This window comes from Bombina bombina, chromosome 2, assembly GCF_027579735.1.
Source record: "Bombina bombina isolate aBomBom1 chromosome 2, aBomBom1.pri, whole genome shotgun sequence".
Taxonomy (NCBI): domain Eukaryota; kingdom Metazoa; phylum Chordata; class Amphibia; order Anura; family Bombinatoridae; genus Bombina; species Bombina bombina.
The window spans coordinates 762,497,052-762,512,754 of record NC_069500.1 but is presented as its reverse complement, the minus strand read 5'-3'; the positions used below and the strand labels follow the sequence as shown (position 1 = coordinate 762,512,754).

The window sequence follows — 15,703 nt, the reverse complement described above, 5'->3', positions numbered from 1 at the left end:
CATTCACCTATGATAGGGGAATGTTTATTTAGGGCAGCAGAGCAGGCACTGGGGACAAGGAGAATCTGGCTCAGTGATGGTGGTATGTTTTTTACTTTACTCCCGACGGCTGTGATAATACTTTTAGCCGATCGGGAGTTTCATGTGGTTACGCCCACGATGGGCGGAGTTAGATACAGCTGCAGTTCCTGTTGCGCGCCTTTTTTCCTCTCACTTCATGTGTGCCGCAATGGAAATCAGCTGCGTCACAGATTAAGCAGCGTTGCGGTTACGAACCGTAATTGTTAAAAGATTTTAGTCCAGATCAACTACAAGTTATATACTTCGTTAGTAGGCAGGCAGGTAAGCACCTCAGCAAACATAAGCTGAGGTGTAGAGTTGTCTGGAGTGTTATTTTGGGGGCCATTGTTTATTTCAAATAACAGAAAAATAAAGCAGTTATTTTTGTTGTTTAAAATTTAAAGAAACAGTAACGATTTTTTTTTTGGGGGGGGGGCTATTTTCTAAATAAAAAGATCAGTTTCTTCTATAAGATATGACGAGTCCACGGATTCATCCTTTACTTGTGGGATATTATCCTCCTGCTAACAGGAAGTGGTAAAGAGCACCACAACAGAGCTGTCTATATAGCTCCTCCCTTGACTCCACCCCCCCAGTCATTCTCTTTGCCTACACTAAGTAATAGGAAGGGTAAAGTGAAAGAGGTGATGAAATGTTAGTTTTTATTTTCTTCAATCAAGACTTTTTTTATTTTAAATGGTACCGGTGAGTGCTATTTTTTCCCAGGCAGCAGATGGAATGAAGATTTCTGCCTGGAGACTGATGATCTTAGCAGTTGTTACTAAGATCCAGAGTAGTTCCCACAAAATGGCTGAGGAGTACTTAAGAAACTTCAGTGTGAGGAACGTTTTTCATGCTACAAGCATTGAGGTATGTTCAGTCATTTTTTTATGGAGAGACTGTGTTATTTCAGAATTGGCTGACAGTATCCCCATGAGGGAAGGGGTAAGCAGTAATCCTAATGTATAGAGAGGGGTATTACTGGACCTGTATGTTGGGCTGTAAAAAAAAAAAATGGTTGACACTGATAACATGATGTTTGTGGGCAAACGATTCTATGTTGGGAGATAAGATAAAGTTTTTTGTGGCAAACGTTTTCAATTTATTTTGGCAATGGAGGGTACACATGGCTTCATTTAGATGGGTATATGAACCCACATGGCTAGATTTTTAGATCGCTCTGGTGCGGTTATTGTTTAAGGCTGTGAGACATCGAGTTAGTATTTTCGCGCCTCAGTTGTGGAGTTGTATTCCCCATGCAAGCAGCAAGCTCCAGCTCCGGTGGGCCTTTCAGGAAAGTTTGGGCCTAATCGAAGGGTTAATCCGATTTTGCAGACCCCTGAGGGCAGGTAGGCACCACAGCAGGGCTGTGGCGAGGTACAGTTTTTTTTTTTGCTAATTATAACGTTTTTGGTATAACGTTTTTTGTTCTTAAGGGTTAAGTATTCCTTTTCTTGTGGTGTAATCTTAGCTGACAAGTTGGGATACATTTATCATAAAATTGAGATAATTTTATCGTTTTAAAGCAGTTTTGGAAAAATTGTATGCTTTTTTTCTCTTAAAGGCGTAGTACCGTTTTTTCAGATTATTTTTTTCACAAAATAAAGTGTTTTCAAGCCTGTTTGTGGTCATTACTAGCCTGTTTTAACATGTCTGACTTTGAGGAAAGCCAATGTTCCATGTGTTTAGAAGCCATTGTGGAACCCCCACTTCAAATGTGTCCCTCATGTTCTGAAAGGGCCCTACATTTCAAAGAACATATTTTAGCTGATAAAAGTATGTCTCAGGATGATTCTCAGTCAGAAGAGAATCAGGTTATGCCATCTACTTCTCCCCAAGTGTCACAACCTTTAACGCCCGCCCAAGCGACGCCAAGTACTTCTAGCGTGTCTAATTCTTTCACCCTGCAAGATATAGCTGCAGTTATGTCTACTACCCTTACAGAGGTATTATCTAAACTGCCTGGTTTACAGGGTAAGCGCAGTAGGTCTGGTTTTAGAGTAAATGCTTAGCCCTCTGATGCTTTATTACCCTCAGTGTTCTGATTTGGGGGTGGGGGAATTGCTGTCTGAGGGAGAGTTTTCTGATTCAAGAAAGATGTTCCCTCAAACAGACTCAGATGGGACGGCCTTTAAGTTTAAGCTTGAACACCTCTGTTGTTACTCAGGTAGGTCTTAGCGAATCTGGATGATTGTGACCCTATTGTCATCCCGCCAGAGAAACTGTGTAAAATGGATAAATATCTGGAGGTCCCTACTTACACTAATGTTTTTCCAGTCCCTAGAAGAATTTCGGACATTGTTACTAAGGAATGGGATAGACCAGGCATTCCGTTCTCTCCCCCTCCTACTTTTAAGAAAATGTTTCCCATATCTGACACCATTCGGGATTCGTGGGAGACGGTCCCTAAGGTGGAGGGAGCTATTTCTACCCTGGCTAAGTGTACAACTATACCTATTGAGGACAGTTGTGCTTTCAAGGATCCTATGGATAAAAAATTAGAAGGGCTTCTAAAGAAGTTGTTTATTCATCAGGGTTTTCTTCTGCAACCTATAGCGTGCATTGTTCCAGTAACTACTGCAACAGCTTTTTGGTTTGAGGCTCTAGAGGAGTCTCTTAAGGTTGAGACCCTATTAGATGATATTTTGGATAGAATTAAGGCTCTCAAGCTAGCAAATTCTTTTATTACAGATGCCGCTTTCCAAATGGCTAAATTAGCGGCTAAGAATGCAGGCTTTGCCATTTTAGCGCGTAGAGCGTTATGGCTTAAGTCATGGTCTGCTGATGTGTCATCTAAATCCAAGCTTTTAGCTATTCCCTTTAAGGGTAAGACCCTATTCGGGCCTGAACTAAAGGAGATCATTTCTGATATTACTGGAGGTAAAGGTCATGCCCTTCCTCAGGACAAGATGGTTAAAATGAGGACCAAACAGAATAATTTTCGTTCCTTTCGAAACTTTAAAGGCGGTCCCTCTACTTCCTCATCCGCCTCCAAGCAGGAGGGGAACTTTGCTCAATCCAAGTCAGTCTGGAGACCTAACCAGACCTGGAATAAAGGTAAATAGGCCAAGAAGCCCGCTGCTGCTACCAAAACAGCATGAAGGGGCAGCCCCCGATCCGGGACCGGATCTATTAGGGGGCAGACTTTCTCTCTATGCTCAGGCTTGGGCAAGAGACGTTCAGGATTCCTGGGCATTAGAAATTGTGAACCAGGGGTATCGTCTAGAATTCAAAGATTCTCTCCCAAGGGGGAGATTTCATCTTTCACGTTTGTCTGTAAACCAGAAAAAAAGAGAGACGTTCTTACGCTGTGTAGAAGACCTATATACCATGGGTGTAATCTGCCCAGTTCCAAAATTAGAACAAGGGCAGTGGTTTTACTCCAATCTGTTCGTGGTTCCCAAAAAAGAGGGAACGTTCAGACCGATTTTAGATCTCAAAACTCTAAACAAATTTCTCAGAGTCCCATCGTTCAAGATGGAGACCATACGAACAATTTTACCAATGATCCAGGAGGGTCAATATATGACCACCGTGGATTTGAAGGATGCGTATCTTCACATTCCTATCCACAAAGATCATCACCAGTTCCTCAGGTTCGCCTTCCTGGACAAAAATTACCAGTTTGTGGCCCTTTCTTTCGGGTTGGCCGCAGCTCCCAGAATTTTCACAAAGTTGCTAGAGTCCCTTCTGGCGGTTCTAAGGCCGTGGGGCATAGCAGTGGCGCCCTATCTGCACGATATTTTGATTCAGGTGTCAACTTACCATCTAGCCAAATTTCACACGGACATTGTGTTGGCTTTTCTAAGAACTCAAGGGTGGAAGGTGAACATAAAAAAGAGTTCACTTGTTCCTCTGATAAGAGTTCCATTCCTAGGAACTCTGATAGACTCGGTAGACGGGTAGACGGAGGTCAGAAAATCAAAGATCTTAACCACTTGCCGAGCACTTCATTCCATTCCTCGGCCATCAGTGGCTCAGTGTATGGAGGTAATTGGACTAATGGTAGCGGCAATGGACATAGTTCCGTTTGCTCGCTTACATCTCAGACCACTGCAGCTGTGCATGCTCAGACAGTGGAATAGGGATTATGCGGATTAATCCGCGGATAAATCTGGATCTAGAGACCAGAGACTCTCTTCATTGGTGGTTGTCACAGGATCATCTGTCCCAGGGAATGTGCTTCCGCAGGCCAGCATTGGTCATAGTGACGACGGACGCCAGCCTCTTGGGCTAGGGTGCAGTCTGGAATTCCTTGAAGGCTCAGGGTGTGTGGACTCAGGAGGAGTCCTTACTACCAATAAATGTTCTGGATCTGAGAGCGATATTCAACACGCTTCAAGCGTGGCCTCAGCTGGCTTCGGCCAAATTCATAAGATTCCAGTCGGACAATATCACGACTGTAGCATATATCAATCATCAAGGGAGAACAAAGAGTTCTCTAGCGATGATAGAGGTTTCCAAAATAATTCGATAGGCAGGGACTCACTCTTGCCATCTATAAGCAATATATATCCCAGGAGTGGAGAACTGGGAAGCGGATTTTCTAAGTCGTCAGACTTTTCATCCGGGGGAGTGGGAACTCCATCCGGAGGTGTTTGCAAAATTGATTCATCAATGGGGCACACCGGAATTGGATCTGATGGCATCTCGTCAGAATGCCAAACTTCCTTGTTACGGGTCCAGATCAAGGGATCCTCAAGCAGTACTGATAGATGCTTTAGCAGTACCGTGGTCGTTCAACCTGGCTTATGTGTTTCCTCCTTTTCCTCTCCTACCTTGTCTGATTGCAAGAATCAAACAGGAGAGGGCTTCGGTAATCTTGATAGTGCCTGCGTGGCCACGCAGGATTTGGTATGCAGACCTGGTGGAAATGTCATCTCTGCCACCGTGGAAACTGCCACTGAGACAGGACCTTCTCATTCAGGGTCCGTTCCAACATCCAAATCTAGTTTCTCTGCAGCTGACTGCCTGGAGATTGAACGCTTGATTCTATCTAAGCGGGGATTCTCTGAGTCGGTCATTGATACCTTGATTCAGGCTCGGAAGCCTGTCACTAGGAAAATTTATCATAAGATATGGCATAAATATCTTTATTGGTGCGAATCCAAAGGCTACTCATGGAGTAAGATCAGGATTCCTAGGATTTTGTCCTTTCTCCAAGAAGGATTGGAGAAGGGGTTATCAGCTAGTTCCTTAAAGGGACAGATTTCTGCTTTGTCAATCTTAATACACAAGCGTCTGGCAGATGTCCCAGACATTCAGTCGTTTTGTCAGGATTTGGTTAGAATTAAGCCTGTGTTTAAACCTGTTGCTCCGCCATGGAGTTTGAATTTAGTTCTTAATGTTCTTCAAGGGGTTCCGTTTGAACCCATGCATTCCATAGATATTAAACTTCTATCTTGGAAAGTTCTGTTTTTAGTTGCTATCTCTTCTGCTCGAAGAGTTTCTGAGCTATCTGCGTTACAATGCGACTCGCCTTATCTTATATTCCATTCTGATAAGGTGCTTTTGCATACTAAACCTGGATACCTTCCTAAGGTTGTTTCAAATAAGAATATTAATCAGGAAATTGTTGTTCCTTCTCTGTGTTCTAACCCTTCTTCTAAGAAGGAGCGTCTGTTACATAACTTGGACGTGGTTCGTGCCTTGAAGTTTTACTTGCAAGCGACCAAGGATTTCCGTCAAACATCTTCTGTTTGTTGTCTATTCTGGAAAGCGTAGAGGTAAAAAACCTACGGCTACCTCTTTCTTTTTGGCTGAAAAGCATCATCCGTTTGGCATACGAGACTGCTGGACAGCAGCCTCCTGAAAAAATTACAGCTCATTCTACTAGAGCGGTGGCTTCCACATGGGCTTTTAAAAACGATGCTTCTGACAGATTTGTAAGGCTGCGACTTGGTCTTCCCTTCATACCTTTTCCAAATTTTACAAATTTGATACTTTTGCTTCTTCTGAGGCTATTTTTGGGAGAAAAGTTCTTCAAGCAGTGGTGCCTTCTGTTTAGGTATCTGTCTTGTCCCTCCTGTTCATCCGTGTGCTGTAGCTTTGGTATTGTATCCCACAAGTAAGGATGAATCCGTGGACTCATCGTATCTTATAGAAGAAAAGGAAATTTATGCTTACCTGATATATTGATTTCTTCTAAGATACGACAAGTCCACGGCCCGCCCTGTCAATTTAAGACAGATTATATTTTTTGGTTTAAAACTTCAGTCACCTCTGCACCTTTTAGTTTCTCCTTTTTCTTCCTATACCTTCGGTCGAATGACTGGGGGGTGGAGTCAAGGGAGGAGCTATATAGACAGCTCTGCTGTGGTGCTCTTTGCCACTTCCTGTTAGCAGGAGGATAATATCCCACAAGTGAAGGATGAATCCGTGGACTCGTCGTATCTTAGAAGAAATCAATTTATCAGGTAAGCATACATTTCCTTTTTGTCTGTTGGTGAATAAAGATGGACCAAGAAACCCTGCAAGATGTTACATGTTCTTTATGTTTTGATTCTAATGTAGAACCACCAATCCCTTTCTGTTCCTCATGTATTGAGAAAACTTTACATTACAGGGCAGACTTTTCCTGAGCCAACATTGTCTAAGGTGGATACTGTTCAGGAGTCTTCTGACAATGTTCAAGATATGCCGCAGCTTTCTCCTCAAGCGTCACATCAGTGGCTCAGTGCATGGAGGTAATCAGTCTGATGGTAGCGGCAATGGACATCATCCCGTTCGTCCGTTTCCACCTCAGACCTCTGAAGTTAAGCATGCTCAGACAGTGGAACGGAGATTATCCAGCTGGAGCAGGAGACAAGGGATTCTCTTCTTTGGTGGCTGTCTCAGTATCATCTCTCCCAGGGAACCTGCTTTCACAGACCCTCTTGGGTGATTGTGACAACAGGCGCCAGCCTTGTGGGATGGGGAGCAGTCTGGGGCTCTCTAAAGGCTCAGGGAACATGGACTCGGTCGGAGTCTGTTCTACCCATAAATATTCTGGAGCTGAGAGCAATCTTCAATGCTCAGGCTTACTAATAGACGCCCTGGCGGTACCTTGGAATATCAGTCTCGCATACCTATTTCCTCCGTTCGCTCTTCTACCATAAAGCAGGAGAGGGCGTCGGTGATTCTTATTGCACCAGCATGGCCTCGCAGGATTTGGTATGCAGACCTGGTGGACATGTCATCTCTTCCACCTTAGAGACTTCCGTTGAGAAAGGACGTTCAGCTTCAAGGGCCCTTCCTCCATCCAAATCTAGTTTCTCTGAAGGTGACTGCTTGAAGATTGAACGCTTAATTTTATCCAAGCGTGGGTTTTTGGCATCGGTCATTGAGACCATGATTCAGGCTTGTAAACCTGTGACTAGAAAGATTTACCATAAGATATGGCGTAAATATCTGTATTGATGTAAATCCAAGGGCTACTCTTGGAGTAGAGTTAGGATTCCTAGAATTCTGTCTTTTCTCCAAGAAGGTTTGGAGAAGGGCTTATCGGCAAGTTCCCTAAAGGGTCAAATATCTGCCTTGTCTATTTTGTTACATAAACGTCTAGCAGACGTCCCAGACGTGCAATCGTTTTGTCAGGATCAGGCCTGTGTTCAAGCCAGTTACTCCTCCTTGGAGTCTTAATTTAGTTCTTCAAGGGGCTCCGTTTAAGCCTATGCATTCCTTAGATATTAAGTCGTTATCTTGGAAAGTTTTGTTTCTTGTTGCTATTTCATCTGCTCGTAGAGTGTCAGAGCTCTCGGCATTTCAGTATGAGTCTCCTCACCTTATTTTTCATTCGGATTAGGTAGTTTTGCGTACTAAGTTAGGGTTTCTCCCTAAAGTAGTTTCAGATCGGAACATTAATCAGGAGATTGTTGTTCCTTCCTTGTATCCTAATCCTTCTTCTCAAAAGGAACGGCTTCTGCACAATCTGGACGTGGTGCCTGCAATAAAATTCTATTTACAGGCGATTAAGGATTTTCGTCAGTCTTCTGCTCTGCTTGTGGTATTCTCTGGGAAACGTAAGGGGCAGAAAGCTACGGCTACTTCTCTTTCTTTGTGGCTGAAGAGTATCATTCGCTTTGCCTGTGAGACTGCTGGACAGCAGCCTCCTGAGAGAGTTACGGCTCATTCTACGAGGGCTGTTTATTCTTCCTGGAAAATAAAGCTTCTGTGGAACAGATTTGCAAGGCTGCAACTTGGTCCTCTCTTCACACTTTTTCAAAATTCTATAAATTTGACACTTTTGCCTCGGCTGAGGCCTCTTTTGGGAGAAAGGTTCTTCAAGCAGTGGTGCCTTCCGTTTAGGTTACCTGTTTTGTCCCTCCCTTATCTGTGCACTCTAGCTTGGGTATTGATACCCAATAGTAAGTAGATGATCCATGGACTCATTGTGTTATTAGAAAGAAAACAAAATTTATGCTTACCTGATAAATTTCTTTCTTTCTTGACACAATGAGTCCATGGCCCGTCCTGTTCTGTTCTTTTTGGACAGGTTGTTAGTATATAAACTTCAGACACCTCTGCACCTTGTTGCTTCCTTTCTCTCCTTTGCTTCGGTCGAATGACTGGGGTTGGAGGAAAGGGAGGTGATATTTAACAGCTTTGCTGTGGTGCTCTTTGCCGCCTCCTGCTGGGCAGGAGAGATATTCCCATTAGTAATTAGATGATCCGTGGACTCATCGTGTCAAGAAAGAAAGAAATTTATCAGGTAAGCATAAATTTTGTTTTTTTTGTTTCTGTGCATAAGATCATCTGGTGTATTCAGAGCACTTTTGCGGTCTTTCAGTTTCCTAGTCTAGATTGTTAATTCCATTCAAATATAGTTAAATAACATTAAATAGTATGACATATTTACAATATTATTAAATCAGTGGCTGCAGTGGGTCCTGCAGCAAGCTACTTAATGGAAAACTAAAGTCAAAATCATTTTTTTATGGTACTGTTAGGTCATGCAATACTAATTTACTTTCATTATCATGTTGTGCAGTTTTTTTTATGTGCATACCCATACTGAACCCACATTTTTTCTTCTGTGATTCAGATAGAGCATGAAATTGTAAGCAACTTTCTAATTTACTCCTATTATCAAATGTTCTTTATTCTCTTGGTATCTTTATTTGAAATGCAAGAATGTAAGTTTAGATGCTGGCCCATTTTTGGTGAACAACCTGGGTTGTCCTTGCTGATTGGTGGATAAATTCATCCACCAATAAAAAAAGTGCTGTCCAGAGTTATGAACCAAAAAAAGCTTAGATGCCTTCTTTTTCAAATAAAGATAGCAAGAGAACGAAGAAAAATTGATAATAGGAGTAAATTAGAAAGTTGATTAAAATTGCATGCTCTATCTAGATGTCAATAGAAATAATTTGGGTTCAGTGTCCCTTTAAGTGTTAATGCTGTCTTTTTTAAATTGCATAAGTTGATTATGCAATACTACAGTATTTAATGGTCCTGGCCATTTACCTTGCCAATCCCTGAATCAGTCTCTGAACAGATATCTAAGGAATAGAAAAAAACAGGAGTTATCCTTTGTTCCTTTTGTCAAAATTAAGGTTTTGTTTCCCTTGCCAACCTCTACTTTAGAGGTATGGAAGATAGTCCCTAGGTGGACAGATCTATTTCCAACAATAGCAAGCTACTATTTCTTTAGAGGATAGCATCTCCTTCAAGAACCCAATGGAACCGTCCTTGGGTAATATACATGATTAATGTGTTACTGTAATGTTAATGTAAATAAGACTGCTAAAAGCTTAAAAACAAAGTTATTTGTTTTGAGAAATATGATCTTATTGTTGTGGGTTGTTTATACAGTAAAGTCCACTATCCTTATTCCATTATGGATAAGTTCAGGGAATTTAGTCAGGAGGAACCTAGTCCTGTAACTTTAATTTAATTTTATTTTTATTTAACTCCAAAAAGTGCATGCTTTGGAAGTTAAATACTGTATGTCCTCCTGCCCAGTTATGTAATTACTGCCTGACTTCTGTTCTACAGTCTCATTCTGGGGGTCATGGTAGTCAGACACCCACAGTGTCCCCTACGCCTCTAGCTGATCCTGGATGTTCTACAGATTCTCAGGTCCTGGTATGCCCAGATATGCCAGTTTTGCAGCCTCATGGAACAGTGCCTACTCCTACACTGGCTATACTCTGCAACCCTGTTTATCATCCCCCTTTCTTCACGATTTTGCAGCGCAATTACAATCTGCGGTTTCTGATGCCCTGAGCACCATGCCAGTTGCAGGGAAGAGAAAGGTTAAACACTGCTCATCTGGGTCTAGGACCAGCAGTTCGCTTGGAGCTGCAGCTGTCAGCCAGATGCAGTTTTCTGCAGTTGACGATTCCTTGGCTAGCTCAGAGGGAGAGATATCATCCTCTACTTCCTCTGGAGAACCTGAAGGGAATTCTGAGGATATAACTTTTAGATTTAAAATTAAACATCTATGATATTTGCTTAAAAACCTTAGGCATCCCCGAATCTAAATCCTCAGAAGACAAGTGGGTTCCATAATTGGATATGGTGTTTAAAACGAAGGTGAAGACCCTTGAGGTGTTCCCAGTACCTTCACGGGTAGCAGAAGTAAATAAGGAATGGGAAAAACCTGGGGGTTCCTTTTCTCCTTCCCCAAGTTTTAAGAGGATGTTTCCAGTTCCAGATAGCTTTTTTTGAGTTGTGGAATACTGTTCCTAAGGAAGATGGAGCCATTTCCACTTTTTCTAAACACACTACTATTCCTCTGGAAGATATGTCCTTTAAGGACCCCATGGATAGAAAGCTTGAGAGATATATGAGGAAGGTTTTCCTGCAGGGAGGCTTGCTCTTTCTGCCTGCTGTAGGTATTGCTGCAGTGGCTGGAGCAGCCACCCCTCCGGAGAGGGGAGAAGGTTTTTATTCAAACCATTTCATTGTTTCCAAAAAGGCGGGAAACCTTTCGTCCCATTTTAGATCTGAAGTGTCTCAACAAATTCTTGAGTACCTTCCTTCAAAATAGAAACCATCAGATCCATTCTTCCTCTCATGCAGCAGGGTCACTTCATGACCACCTAAGACCTGGATGATGCATACCTTCACATTCCAATCCACCGAGATCATCACCGGTTCCTATGTTTTGCTTTCCTGGACAAGCATTACCAGTTCTTAGCTCTTCCATTTGATTTAGATAAGGCTCCCAGGATTTTTACAAAAGTTCTAGGGGCTCTGCTTGCTGTAGTCAGGCTACAGGGGATTGCTGTAATACCATACATGGACAACATCTTGGTTCAGGCGCTGGTATCTACGGTCGAATGGCTGGAAAGTAAATCTGGAAAGAAGTAACCTCGCCCCCAACATGAGTGAACTTTTTGGAGATCATCATAGAGTTTATCATCATGCGTATCTATCTCACAGATCAACGTAGGGAGAAACTTCAGGCGTCCTGTCTACTTTAATCCACGCCTCTGCCTTCGGTGGCTCAATGCATGGAGGTGGTAGGTCTAATGGTGGCACTTTGGATGCTATTCCTTTTGCTTGTTTTCATCTGAGACCTCTACAGTTTATGTATGCTCAGTCAATGGAACAGGAATTACTTTGATCTGTCTCAGGCAATTTTTCTGGATCCAATGGCAAGAGAGTCTCTTTCCTGGTGGCTTTCTCAGGAACCTGTTCGCCTGGGCATGTGCTTCTAACACCAATCCTGGGAGATCTAAACATCTAAGATGTGAGACGGACAGGCTGGGGCGCTTTGTGGGGTTCTCATCATAGAGCCCAGGTTACCTGGCATCCAGAGGAAGCGACCCTTCCAATCAACATTCTAAAATTGAAGGCTATCTTCAATGCCCTTCAGTTGTGGCCCCAGTTGGGTTCCTTTATTCGATTTCAATCCGACAACGTCACTACGGTGGACTGTGTCAATCCCTAGAGCAGAACTCGCAATTCTCAGGCAATGAAGGTGGTGTATTGTATCCTTCAATAAGCAGACACGTATCAATGCCATATATCAGCTATCCACATTCCTGGTGTGGAGAATTGTGAAGCAGATTTTCAGAGCAGACTGACTCTGCACTCCAGGGAATGTTCGCTCAACCAGGTGGTGTTTTGCGAGATCACTCGCAGGTGGGGTGCCCCGAGATAGATCTGATGACTTCCCGTCTCAATGCCAAACTACCAAGATACGGGTAGAGATTGAGAGATCCCCAGGCGGAGTTGGTAGACGCTTTAGCAGTTCCTTGGCATTTCTTTCTTGTGTATCTCTCTTTTCTCTATTTTTACTCCCTTGAGTGATAGCTCAAATCAAACAAGAGGGAATTCCAGCGATCCTGTTAGCTCCTGTGTGTCCAGCAATCATGTTAACTCCTGTGTGTCCACGCAGGACTTAGTATGCAAACTTTGTGAGGATGTCTTCTGCTTCTCCATGGCGTCTACCTCAGATGCTGTACCTTCTGGTGCAGGGTCCGTTTTTTTATCAAAACCTAGATTCTCTAAGGCTGACTGCATGGAGATTGAATGCATAATTGTATCCCAGAGAGGATTCTATGTGGCGGTTATTGACACTTTGATTCAGGCTAGAAAGCTAGTCAATAGACTTATTTACCACAAGGTGTAGAGAACTTATCTTTCTTGGTGTGCGGACCGGGGTTTTCCTTGGCACAAGGTGAAGACTGCAAATGTCATTAGTTTCTTCAAGATGGTCTAGAGAAGGGCCAGTTCTCTTAAGGGTCAGATTTCTGCTCTTTCTGTTTTGTTACCTAAAATGTTGGTTGATTTGTCAGATGTTCAGTCGTTTTGTTCAATCTATTGCTAGAATTAGACCCATTTTCAAACCCCATGGATCCTTAAAGTGAAGGTAAACTTTAATGAATGAAAGCCCCTTTTTTTAAAATACTATTAAAAACAGGGGCACTTTCATTCATCAAAGTTTAGAAGGCAGCCGTTTTCATTAAAAACTTACCTTTGTTTTTATTCACAGCTTCCCACACCCGGAGATCATCTCTTCACACGTCATCAATGACTAATCCAGCTTCCTCCAATCACAGGCAATGACTACCCTGGGGGGGAAGCCGTGATTGGAGAAAGCTGGATTAGTCATTGATGATGTGTGAAGAGAGGATCTCCGGGTGGGGGAAGCTGCTCTGGCTGTGCAAAGAAGAGGTAAGTTTTTAATAAAAACGGCTGCTTTTTAAACTTTGATGAATGAAAGTGCCCCTGTTTTTAATAGTATTTTAAAAAACGGGCTTTCATTCATCAAAGTTTACCTTCACTTTAATCTTGTTCTTAGAGTTCTTCAACAGGCTCTGTTTGAGCGTATTACCTCTGCTTGTAGAGTTTCTATATTGTCTGCCCTTCAGTATGATCCGGCCTTATCTGGTGTTTCAAGCGGACAAAGCTGTTTTGCGGGTAAAGATGGGGTTTTTAACCAAGGTTGTTTCCACTCACAATATTAATCAAGAGATTGTTGTTCCTTCTTTGTCCCAAGCCTTTGTCCTCTAAGGAGAGGCTGTTACATAATCTGGACGTGGTTAGAGCTTTGAAGTTCTATCTTCATGCTACCACGGAATTTCGTCAGTCATCTTCCCTATTTGTCCTACATTCTGGTAAGGTCAGAAAGCAGCTGCTGTAACGCTATCCTTGTAGCTCATTGGTTTGTTTCATATGGCGTATGTTGAAGCGGGCCAGCAGCCTCCTTCACAAATTACGGCACATTCTACCCATGCAGTGTCTTCTTCCTGGGCTTTCAAGAATGAGGCTTCAGTTGAACAGATCTAAAAGTCTGATACTTGATCCTCATTGCATACTTTCACAAAATTTTACAGATACAATGTTTTTGCCTCAGCATAGGCTTCCTTTAGGAGAGAGGTTCTTCAAGTGGTGTTGCCGAATACTTAATACATTTCTCTACCCTTTCCCTCTCTAATTTTTTCGTGAACTCCACAGCTTGGGTATTAGTTTACCATAGGTTATAAATTGATTTTGTGGTCTCTCACTGCCATTAGAAACAAAACATAATTTATGCTTACCTGAGTCCACAAACCCACCCTGAAATAATGTAGTGCCAGCAGTCTTTTGGCACCTCTGTACACCTTTTTTGTCTCTTTACTTTTCCTTATCCTCGGCTTGAACTACTGAGAGGGTAGGGGAAGTGTGAGGGATATTTGAAGCTCTGTTTGGGGTGTCTTTGCCTCCTCCTGGTGGCCAGGTGAAGAATTTCCCATAGGTTATGAATGGATTTTGTGGACTCTCACTGCCAAGAAAAAAAAGAATTAAAGTAAATTATGTTTTCCTTGGTCCATTAAAAGAACAGGGCCAGAGGGTCTACTCCAAGCTTTTCTTGGTTCAAACAAAAAAGAAGGGATATTTCAACCTATTCTTGATCTTAAAACTCTAGTGAGACTGGTTTCAATTTTAAAGGTGGGAACCTTCAGAATTTTATTTTAACATTAGTGCAGTAAGGTCAGTTTATGTCCACAGTTGGTTTAGAGAATGCTTATTTGCATATCCAGTTTCACAAGGGTTATGTAAAGTTCCTTTGGATTGCTTTCCTAAACAGGCATTACCAATTTTTAGCTATGCCGTTCAGCTTAGCCACTGCCCCCAAGGTATTTGTGACCTTACTTAGGGTGGTTCCAGGTGATGCTTTGCCAATAATGGTGCACAAACAAAAATGTACAAAAGAGTTTTCTTGATCCTCCTACTCAAGAATCCTTCCTAGAGTCTATTATTGACTCTGTTTCTTTGAGATTGTCTCTGACAGAGTAATGCAGTATCAAGCCTCAGACAGTGTGTGCTTGTTTACAGCACATACAAAAAAGAAAATAGAAGCACTCAACTGAGATTGAACAAAATATGGAAACATTTCTGTGCTTATCCACAAGGCCAGTGCAACTCATGGTGCAGTTTTGTAGCTCACTATGCCTTCTACAGATGATAAATATCCTGTAGCATATCCTGCCAAAATGTTGTAAATCAATTCCACAGCACCACTTGAATTCTTAATAACAATGCTTCTTTATTTATATAGACATTTAGAAGGCATCATGCAATGTTTAAGGTTTAGGTGAGTGTGTAACATATGCATGATTAAGGCCGAAATTTTGAATGTCTTGTAAATGTGTACATAAATAAAGAAGTAGTATTTTATTAAGATTTTAAGGGGTGCTGGGGAATTGATTTACAACATTCATGCAAATAAGGGGTCGCATTGACCCTTTCTATGTGCATTTTGTGATTTTATGCTGTATTGCTGTGCCCATACTTGTTTATATATCTTGCCAAAAGACAGTCAAGCCCCACACTTTATATAGATGCAGCTTTTCCTCTGCTTGCTTTGACCATTTTCTGGGTATCCTTATCAGAAATGGTGTACCTGGTAATGAGAGAGACTCTCCTGGAGTGTTTACTGCTCATTCCAGTGGCTGCTACTTGTGCATTTCATAATGATGCCTCTCTAGATAACATTTGTAATGCTGCCACTTGGTAGAATTTTGAAAATGTATGTAAGCAAGACCATTTCAATGGTAATGCCTTTGCTTAGGCGGCCTTTGGCAGGAAAATACTGTGCCTGATCAGAAACTAGTCTGTCTACCTTTATTGTCATATCTTTTATTGTTATCTCATTTTCACTGCTGGAGTATTGGTTCTCACATGTGATGTTCTTATGGACTCTCGCCATCTTATGAAAGAAAACATG

The 15,703-nt window shown here is 42.2% G+C and overlaps 1 protein-coding gene across 6 annotated transcripts in view; it reads left to right on the top strand.

Annotated features, from left to right (window-relative positions):
• Positions 1-15,703, top strand: part of MYO9B (myosin IXB) — a 597,798-nt gene that overhangs the window by 481,847 nt on the left and 100,248 nt on the right. The gene's annotated exons all lie outside the window — the stretch shown is intronic.